Genomic DNA, 8872 nt, shown 5'->3' with positions numbered 1-8872 from the left:
TTGACATGGTTTTTTTTATCTTGCTAGACAACCCATAACTTATCAGTTCAAAGTGCGAAAGCGAAAACGAAAATTGTTTACAGTTTCATGCGGCCATTACGGCTGCAGTTAAGTTTAACTTTTATTAGTGACAAAATATTTATTTTTTTTTAAGGCTACGTTCGCCGATCTCGACCGATGGTTTAGATGATTAAAATGAAAATGGAGACTTTAATCTGAAAAAAAAATCGGTGCTGAGGGAACTCCCACCTTTCTTAAGGGGAAGTGTCTGCTACTCCTCGATTTTTCTAGCAACCTTTGTAGTAACTTGGCGTGGTTTCAGACGTCCTCGATATTTGGCGATCACGTTCGCGTTGTTTATTCCAGCGAGAAACAAGAAACAACTGCGCCTCGTGCTTTTTCGGCATACTTTCCTATACGGATCGTATTTTAATGATCTAATTATTGTAATTATAGAGGAATGACTATTGAAGTAGGGGCGAAGTTTTCCTCATTTGAAAGCTTACAAGACAAATTACGGAAGAAGAGAATTTTGTGCATTTTGATGTGCAAGATTCTGCTAAATTGACGAGTGATGTTCATATTCGACACATTAAAAACATGGGAATGCCGAATTGGTGTATTACAAATTAAAATACACCAATGTTTTTGGCGGACGAGAGTGCCAAAAAAAGGAAAGAAAACAAAAATGAAAGGAAATCTATAAGTGAGTATAAGTTTTGTGTGTTGACCAGTACACCGAACTGACATATAAGAAATATATTCTAATTTTCTTACAAGTTGCTTCCTCTTTAAAAAATAATACTACGTTGCATGTATTAGCTGTTTCATAAGGTTATAAATAAATACACTGCTCAAAATGTGTCGCAATTCATTAATGACTCGAAGTTTGCCGATGATTGGTTTTATGAACCGTATTTAGTCACCAAAGAAGATATCTATTGTTTTTGAGACCTCGATTTGGTGTATTTTTCATCAACATTAATGTAGCTTTCTGTTTGATAATACATCTATTGCATTGACTGACATTTTTTATACTAAGAGCTCCTACAGCTCAACAGGCAATTAAAATAGCAATAGGTAATTATTTTATACTTAATGCTAAATTGCTTCATGTAATATCTTTTCAATAGTGTTTTACAGCTCTTTTACTGTGTGTTATTCTTGTTGCACTGTAATGTTTGTATTATATTCCTTTCTTCTTTTTTCTTTTCATGGCAATGCATTACTGGGCCAGTATTTGTGAGGCTACTTTTATCTAAATATGGACAGCATCTTGTTGAGTAGATGTAAATAAAAGCTAAATCGTTAATGATTTTGACCTGGAGTTTATGGCAACTATGACGTTAGGCGACTGCAATGGTTTGACGCACATGAACGAACGAAAAGTACCCAAGGATAATTTAGTAAGGCAAATTTTAATAATTAAGTTTAATTTATGTTTCACAAAAGAACTAGATAAGTGCCCAAAAAAACAGTATTGAAAACTGCAATTCTTAAAGAATCAAAATATTTATTTAAAAATTGATGCACCTAGTTAATCTATTACAAAATTGTTTCGCTCGACCTTGCATGTCGATAATATGATTTGATGCGGGTAAAATGTTACAATGTATTTAATATTTTGCTATTGAGGTGTAAATGATGTTTGATGCACTTTTGAATCCATTGGGAGACCTGGAATCCTATTTTCTCAAGTATTAACCTTGAAGTGGCTTTTGCCGAAGCACTGATCACAACTGGTGTGTTTATCTTATATGTCTGTGAGCACTCCAGGTTAAAATGCATTGTGTGCAAAGCATTTCCCCGCTTGATATTTGGTATTCTTGATTTTTTTTTCTATGCACAGAAGGCAGAAATTCATATTAATTTATTATAATTGTTCTCCTTTTGGATGCTATTCTATATTGTTCATCTAAGTAAGTAGAAACGTGGTGTAATAGACAACAGAAATATAATAATTTGTTTATGAAAACTGAAAACTCATGCATTGCGTACTATTCCATTGTGATGCATTGTAAAATTGTTGCATTTAAGATTTAAATTAAGTTGTTTTTTCCCCCCATAGTTAAAGAAGTATTTTGGGCGTGCAGCTTCAGAAACTGAATTCCTTACTGAATGGTACATGGTAGAGAGATTTGGCTTCATTTACTGTCAGTCATTTCCTCTGCTTGTACTTTTCAGTTTAGCCTGAACCTGAAGAGTAACAACTGAATCAACAGAAGTATGGATCTGTATGATGTTTCAAGGGTTTTCATCTGTAAGAGGTAATCAAGTAGAAAATCATACAACTTTAGTTGTATGTAGTATTTTTAAAGTAGATAAAGTAGTATTTTTACTTATTATCTTAGTAGTATTTTTATAAGTTGATAAATGACACAAGCCTACATGAACTTTTTCCCGTGTATTCTAACTTGTGATTGTTTATTGATTTGTGTTCAAAAAGAGTTAAGCAGAGTAAGCTATTAAAAACAGCTTGTTAACCTATTAAAACTATTAAATAAATGATTTAATTAGAAATAGATGAGAAATATAATACAGTTGACTCTATCTAACGACTTTCAGGGGACCAAAAAAAAATCGTACTTAAATAGAATGCTTTTAAAACTGCAGTGGAGTATCTGGGACTATGAAAAGTCATTCAATAGAATGTTGTTAAACAGAACCAACTGCAATTTGATATTTGAAAAAGGAGAAAAAACAATGCATTGTGTATTATTCCAGTATGATTATGATGCATGGCAATATTTGTGCATTTAAGTTTTAAATTAAGTTGTTTTTTCCCCCTCAGTCCAAGAAGTATTTCGCATGTGCAGATGCAAAAACTGAAAATTCCTGACTAAATGGCACATAGTAGAGAGATTTGGCTTCATTTGCTGTCGTTTCCTCTGCTTATGCTTTTCAATTTAGTCGGAGCCTGAAGAGTAATAACTGATTCAACAGAAGGATGAATGTGTGTGATATTTCATGAGTTTTAATCTGTAATAAGTAATCAAGGAGGAAATTATTCAACTTTAAAATCATCAAATAACAAGTGTACATGAATTTTTTTCTTATGTTCTAACTTTTTATTATTCATTGACTTGTGTTATGCAGTTGACTCTAATTCTAATATTTTTTTATCTCATAGATTTCAATGGGTCCCTAACTCTTGAGAAGGGCTGTGGTTGCTTCCCGTAACTCAAAGGTTACAGCCGGTTTTTTCAGGACTTTGAGTACAGTGATTGAGAGTTAACTGTACTATGTAGTATTTTGTCCACACATCTGAGGAGCAAAAGCTAACTGTGTTAGCTTTTGCTAACTGAGCTGTTAGCGAAAGATAACAGCTCAGGCTCATTGATCTCTTGAATTTACAGTGATTGGCATAGCTAACCTAAATTAATTTTTACTGTGTATTTGTTAAGTAATTTTTATACCTTCTGACACCTCTTTACACACCCCTGATGAAAAAGTGTTACGCAATTTTACTCCATATAGAGATGTTTGGAGCTTTAGATCACCTGTTTCTTTCATGTCTTAATATCTCTTAACCCATCTTTGTTAATAGCACCCATAATTTTTGTAAAATAGTTTAAATGAAAATTCAGAAAGTAAATTTTTAAGCTCAAAGGAAGACTAAGTAGGAGCATATTCTTGAAGATTTAAAGCTTGGATCCTCCTTTTTCTAGATATTTGCCTAGAAGCTTGTTAAGACATCTTTAAAGGCATCCTACGTAGAACATTGAAGGAACAGTGTGAAGCAGGATAATGGTAGAACTAACGAGACATTGGGGCAAAATATTGAAATTATTCTGTGTAATTTGTCTGCTCGTCATCAAAAAAGGGTGGAAGTATCTGAAGACATAACATACCTCATAACAATTCATTTAAGAGGAATTGGTTAATTTTTAAAAGGTTTTTACCATATTGTTTGGAGGCTTGCTCCATTTCCCTTGATCAAATCCAATTTGTTAAACAGATATATTTCTGTTTCATTCATGAAGAAATAAAGATTTGATCATTTGAATTGGTACCTACTATGCGTATATTTTTGGAAGCTATAAATAAAGTTCTTGTATTAAATCTCTGTGTCTGTATACTTAATGTTTTCTACTAGATTGTTATAAATTTTCTGCAACCTCTCAAATTAGCTATGGTATTTTTTAACAGCTACATCTAGCCATTTCATATATCTTAGAAGTGTGGTGGAAAAAAAAAACATTTTAATCATTTGAAGTTTGGTTGCTAATATTGCAAATAAGTGTTGATTCAGTTATGTTAGGACAAATGATGAGTAAAGGAAATTGTCTCAGACATGCACTGCTCATGGATCCTTCAAGTGTGCATATTAGAGAGGATATGCCTTTCTTTTTCGATTTAATGCATGATTCATAATTATTTATCTGTTTTTAGCTGATAGCCCTCACACATTTTCACTTGTTTTAGTTTTAGCCATGATTTCTTAGATTTCAAAATTTTGTTTCTTTCCTCTCTTTTTCAAGATTCTGTCTTTTTTTTTTTTTCAAGCATTTGCAGCGTAGCACATTCTAGTCAAGAGACCCCACATTAATACAAAGACCAACACACAAACTTTGATTTCACAATTTTACTTCAAAACGTATAAATTGTTGTAACTAGGAAAAAAAAAAGGCCCTGGCATTCATTTGAATTTTGACGTCTTGATTTCAAATTATGTTTTTCGAAATCACAAATTGCGATAGGACCCTACTCGTTGAGTTTCTTGTTTCTATGTATAGAATGGAAGTAGAGGACAAATTCACACTCATCATATCATGACCAGTGATTTTCTAGGTTAGGTAAAAGGAGGCATATTCTTAAAAATAACTAGTAATTAGGATGAGGTAATAAAGAAATGACCAAATTGCACTCGTGCACTTTTCATAAAGATTAAACTTACAGCGTATAATGTTATACTTTTATCCTTACCAGAATTAAGTATTTTTAGATGTTTTTCCTGAAAATATTTGATTTTACACAAAAAAAAAAAAAAAACCTTTTATGCAAAAACTATTGGAGATAAGCCTTGAATGCAGACGATTTGTAACCATGAAGACGAAAATAAGTCTCGCTAAATAAATATTTAAAACATAAAATTTTTATTCGTTTATAAATATTTTGTTAATTCCCTCATTATTTGGGGTTTGAGTATACATATTTAATTTTTGTTACCTCCTATTATGGGAAGAAAAAAGGAAAATAAATTTTTTGATTAATTTTGTATTTAATGACTCAAGAATCTCAACGGAATATCAATTTTCCTTGATATGGAGTTGAGATACGTCCATTAATTAGCATATCGATCACTTAAATTTATTTTACCGATTAATCCGTGAAAAGATTATTCTTGGCGCTTCCCCCCCCCCCCCCCACTAACCTAAACTCCAAATTCGACCTACAGAATCTGCTTTTCCCACTTCTGTAATGCGCTAAGGCAGTTGTTCCTAACTATGACATGAACGGAAAAAATCGCACTTTTTTTTCTTTCTAGGAATAAATGGTTTTGAGTTTTTTTTTTTTTTTTTTTTTGGACCAACGTTTCAGGAGAGGTTTTGTCACCAACCCCTAATCTATGCTAGACTGGCTGGGAGTTGCGCCTCCCCCCCCCCCCCCAAAGGATGAATTAATTTCACTATTTTAGTTATTACTTTTTAATTTACTTTTCTTTTGCATTTTTTACGTAGTTAATTAAAAAGAACACAAAACACACACAGCATATTTGCTTGCTAAGGAAGTATTACTGGAGTCAGAGGCTCCGAGTAACAGAATATTTAACTCACTAGTTTCGAATTCAAGGGACCGTATTATCGCGATTCGTCCACTAAATCTTCTTTGATGGAATCAATAATTATTTTGATTTTTGTTTTAATTTTATTTATTTATTTTTTTTAATTTGTAGGCGCACCTAAAAGAGTCATTTTGATCCAGGAACCTATATGCGATTCTTTTTCAGCTTATAAAAAATGCAAAATGAAAGAAATCATATGGTAGTTTCTTGGAAAAAAACCATGCTTTTTAATCTAAACGGCATGTAGTATCAATATGTTATCTCAACTGTATCATGGTTTCAAGAACAAATCAGCAATCGTTTTGAAATTCACACAAAAATAGTTTCTGAATTCTTCAGTATAACTTATATGTTATGATTTTCTTTATAAATTAATTTTAAAAACGTCAAGTGAGGTATGGGTTTATTTAATAACTTTGCCCTTTTGTTATAACCTTAACGGCAATGTTCCTGAGTAAAAACTGCTCATTGTCTAGCATCTCGGTGACATTATATTGGGTTTAGTATTCAAATGGCCTTGAAACGTTAAAGATGTTTTCGGTTCATGTATTTCACATGTTTTCGGTCTACATTAAAAGGATATTAGTACATAATATTCATGTACTTCGAAGTAGATTCCTCGATCTAAAGGAGAAACAAAAAACATGCACTTTTAAAAATAAAGTCATTAAAGCTGTTGTTATGAATCATCAAAGGTGACGCGGGGGGGGGGGGGGGGGGGCTATTCAATTTTCCGTACCCCCTCCAAATGATTTTTCTGTATCCGCCCCTGCTGGCTGGTCGTCGTATTCGTATTAGTTAATCAGCACAAAGTACTTTTTTTTTATCAGGGACAATTGCCACAATAGGCCATATGGTCGTGTGAAGGGAGGTTCAGGCCCGTTATTTGGAGAGTTTGATCTTAAAAAAAGGTAGTCTCCGATTGAAAAAACTATAACATCTTGAAGGAAAACTCAAGCTCTGGCGGCCCTGTATTGGTAGGCCCAAATTTTTTTCTTGAAGGGGCTCTATTTTTATTTTACTTTAAACTGAGCAGGACCGGATCTATAAATTTTGTGCCCTAAAATCTGTAGGGCCATTCCCCTAGTAGTATGTTTGTGACGTAAATTAAGTCTTTGTGTAGTTTTTTGAGCAATCACGATTGCTTATTGCTTTCATTTGACTGTCTTTGGCGTTGTGGTTCCTTTTTCAGCTTTGGACCAGGCCTGCAGCACTCACCGTCCACCGGGCGGCGGCGGCGGCTGGTCCTGAGCACTGGTTCCCCGAAATCCACTTTTGCTGGGCGGTGGCGTCCATGTCGCACACACACGAACGCCTACACACACACACACACACACGAACGCCTACACACACACACACGAACGCCTACACACACACACACACACACACACGAACACCTACACAGACACACACACGAACACCTACACGCACGTACACAACACTCACTCACACACATGCATACATACACTTACGCACCCACACACATGCGCCCTACACAAACACACACGCTCGTGATTGCGAAAAACATAATTTGAATTCAAGATGCCAAAAATTCAAATTAATTTTTTTTATTTATTTATTTTTTTTGAGCAATCACGATTGCTTATTGCTTTCATTTGACTGTCTTTGGCGTTGTGGTTCCTTTTTCAGCTTGGACCAGGCCTCTGCAGCACCACCGTCCACCGGCGGCGGCGCGGCTGGTCCTGAGCACTGTCCCCCGAAATCCACTTTTGCTGGGCGGTGGCGTCCATGTCCTCACACACACGAACGCGTACACACACACACACACACACACACGAACGCCTACACAGACACACACACGAACGCCTACACACACACGAACGCCTACACAGACACCACACACGAACGCCTACACACACACACGAACACCTACACGCACACGCACGTACACAACACTCACTCATACACATGAATACATACACTTACCGCACCCACCCACCCACACACATGCGCCTACACAAACACACACGCTCGTGATTGCGAAAAACATAATTTGAATTCAAGATGCTAAAAATTCAAATTAATTTTTTTTAATTTTTCCCCCCAATTTCTTGGGACATTGGGTCCACCCGCAACGCGGGGTCTGCAGGTACGCAGATCCAGCCCTGGAACCGAGGACACTCATGCTCCCCTCTCCCCACAGTACGGGATTCATAACTATATCGTCCAAATAAGCTGTGCTGACTGTGTGTAGATCAGAAACACGGTTTACAAAGCAAGATTCATGCTTAGGAAACATATGACGTTAACGTAATGCTGACGCGCGATATGCATACAAAGTCAGAAACCGAAAACAGAGGCAGTGTCGGATTTCTCTCCTGAAGAAATACTAAAAAATGATGCTGAACAAAAAAAAGTCAACAGTTTCGGAATAGCATCGACCTTGCCAATGTTCATTAAGATAAAGTATAGTTGACATTAGTCCAAACAAATTTTTTATAACGGGGTGGGGGGGGGTGGGGGGCAGTCGACACCTCCCGATCTCCAAAAGTGACTATCATTGGAATGAAGAAACAATTTAATAGTTATCAAAAGAGTGCCTAAATCTTTCTCATGAACGATGTCCTAACTCCATTTAACCCCTTGATATATCATATTGATCCCGGAAAATGGGCTGCCCATATGCAACATTTTGAGAAGAGGGGGGACCAGATATTTTCCCCATGGTGCGTAGCAGGATATATTTTCCCCGTGGAAACCGATTTCTGTACAGATTAGAGTTATTAAAATTTGGACATTTTTAATAACTTATTCATTAGTAGCTAGAGAAATGTTAATAACATTTTTGCGAAGAAAAAATACTAAAATCAAGGAAGTTCTGATTTCCGAGGGTGCCCACCTGGGATGGGGGGGGGGGGGTCATGGCGCATACTGCGCCATTAAAAATATTTATAGGGAGGGGTATTTTTCTCATTTGGGGGAAGGAGCTCAATATTGAGACGGGTGTGCCCTTGCCCTATAGGGTGACGCCTCTGTGATTTCTAAGGGGGGCAGGGCTAGAGCCCTCACTTGCCACCCATATGAGCGTTCTATGACCGGGAGTACTCCCCCCCCACCCCCATTAAG

Source organism: Uloborus diversus, chromosome 5, assembly GCF_026930045.1.
Source record: "Uloborus diversus isolate 005 chromosome 5, Udiv.v.3.1, whole genome shotgun sequence".
Classification (NCBI taxonomy): Eukaryota; Metazoa; Arthropoda; class Arachnida; order Araneae; family Uloboridae; genus Uloborus; species Uloborus diversus.
The sequence above is the reverse complement of the archived record's forward strand: the minus strand, read 5'-3'. Positions refer to the sequence as shown.